This window comes from Salmo salar, chromosome 25 (genome assembly GCF_965601325.2).
Source record: "Salmo salar chromosome 25, fSalSal1, whole genome shotgun sequence".
Lineage (NCBI taxonomy): Eukaryota > Metazoa > Chordata > Actinopteri > Salmoniformes > Salmonidae > Salmo > Salmo salar.
The window spans coordinates 45,017,501-45,020,000 of NC_138315.1; the positions used below are offsets into that span (position 1 = coordinate 45,017,501).

The following is a 2,500-nucleotide window of genomic DNA, read 5'->3' on the forward strand; positions in this document are numbered from 1 at the left end:
CCTTTACTCAGTACTTTGTTGAAGCACCTTTGGCAGAGTCTATAACCTCGAGTCTTTATGGGTATGACGCTACAAGCCTGGCACACCTGTATTTGGGGAGTTTCTCCCATTCTTCTCTGCAGATCCTCTCAAGCTCTGTCAGGTTGGATGGGGAACATCACTGCACAGCTATTTTCAGGACTCTCCAGAAATGAGAAATGTTTGATCAGGTTCAAGTCCGGGCTCTGGCTCGGCCACTCAAGGAAATTCAGAGAGTAGTCCTGTTGGAAGGTGAACCATTGCCCCAGCCTGAGGTCCTGAGCGCTCTAGAGCAGGTTTTCATTAAGGATCTCTCTGTACTTTACTTCTTTCATCTTTCCCTCGATCCTGACTAGTCTCCCAGTCCCTGCCGCTGAAAAACATCCCCAAAGCATGACGCTGTCACCACCATGCTTCACCATAGGGATGGTGCCAAGTTTTCTCCAGACGTGACGCTTGGCATTCAGACTAAAGAGTTCAATGTTGGTTTCATCAGACCAGAGAATCTTGTTTACATTGGTCTGAAAGTCCTTTAGGTGTCTTTTGGCAAACTCCAAGTGAGCTATCATGTGCCTTTTACTGAGGAGTGGCTTCCGTCTGGCCACTCTACCATAAAGGCCTGATTGGTAGAGTGCTGCAGAGATGGCTGTCATTCTGGAAGGTTCTCCTATCTCCACAGAGAAACTCTGGAGCTCTGTCAGAGTGAACATCTGGTTCTTGGTCACCTCCCTGACCAAGGCCCTTCTCTCCCGATTGCTCAGTTTGGCCAGGCAATCAGCTCTAGGAAGAGTCTTGGTGGTTTCAAACTTCCATTTAAGAATGATGGACGCCACTGTTTTCTTGGAGACCTTCAATGCTGCAGACCTTTATTGGTACCATTCCCCAGATCTGTGCCTTGATACAATCCTGTCTTGGAGCTCTACGGACAATTCCTTCGACACCATGGCTTGCTTTCTGCTTTGACATGCACTGTCAACTGTGGGACCTTATATAGACAGGTGTGTTCCTTTCCAAATCATGTCCAATCAATTGAATTTACCACAGGTGGACTCCAATCAAGTTGTAGAAACATCTCAAGGATGATCAATGGTAACAGGATGCACCTGAGCTCAATTTCGAGTCTCATAGCAAAGGTTCTGAATAATTATGTAAATAAGATATTTCTGTTATTTTTTTTTAATACATTAGCAAAAATAAAAAATAAACCTGTTTTCGCTTTGTCATTATAGGTTATTGTGTGTAGATTGATGAGGATATATATTTTTTAATCAATCTGGAAAAAGTCAAGCGGTCTGAATAGTTTCCGAATGCACAGTACCTTGTACCCCTGCACATCGACTCAGTAGTGTTACCCTGTGTATATTGCCAAGTTATCATTACTCATTATGTATTTATTCCTTGTGTTATAATGTTTATTTGTTCTCTCTGCGGTGTTGGGAAGGGCCGTCAGTAAGCATTTCACTGTTGGTCTACACGTGTTGTTACAAAGCAGGTGACAAATAAGATTTGATTTGGTGTCTCATTATGAATGATATGGACCCACAACTAGTGTATGTGGAACCTCTGTCAGAAGGGAAGGAAGACACGGACAGAGACGGACAGAGACGGACAGAGATAAGGGTGCAGGGAAAAGACAGTAAGGCAGCTCATGCAGACTACAGACAGAGACAGTAGGGCAGCTCATGCAGACTACAGACAGAGACAGTAGGGCAGCTCATGCAGACTACAGACAGAGACAGTAGGGCAGCTCATGCAGACTACAGACAGAGACAGTAGGGCAGCTCATGCAGACTACAGACAGAGACAGTAGGGCAGCTCATGTAGACTACAGACAGAGACAGTAGGGCAGCTCATGCAGACTACAGACAGAGACAATAGGGCAGCTCATGCAGACTACAGACAGAGACAGTAGGGCAGCTCATGCAGAATACAGACAGAGACAGTAGGGCAGCTCATGCAGACTACAGACAGAGACAGTAGGGCAGCTCATGCAGACTACAGACAGAGACAGTAGGGCAGCTCATGCAGACTACAGACAGAGACAGTAGGGCAGCTCATGCAGACTACAGACAGAGACAGTAGGGCAGCTCATGCAGACTACAGACAGAGACAGTAGGGCAGCTCATGCAGACTACAGACAGAGACAGTAGGGCAGCTCATGCAGACTACAGACAGAGACAGTAGGACAGCTCATGCAGACTACAGACAGAGACAGTAGGGCAGCTCATGCAGACTACAGACAGAGACAGTAGGGCAGCTCATGCAGACTACAGACAGAGACAGTAGGGCAGCTCATGCAGACTACAGACAGAGACAGTAGGACAGCTCATGCAGACTACAGACAGAGACAGTAGGGCAGCTCATGCAGACTACAGACAGAGACAGTAGGGCAGCTCATGCAGCCAAGACACACACACACAAACATCCCTCAAGGGGAACACCTATTGTCTGCTTCTTATAGCCACATTTGTCATTCTTGTCA

At 46.6% G+C, this 2,500-nt stretch overlaps 1 protein-coding gene across 10 annotated transcripts in view; it reads right to left on the reverse strand.

Annotated features, from left to right (window-relative positions):
- Positions 1 to 2,500, reverse strand: part of LOC106586822 (tensin-1) — a 328,681-nt gene that overhangs the window by 176,956 nt on the left and 149,225 nt on the right. The gene's annotated exons all lie outside the window — the stretch shown is intronic.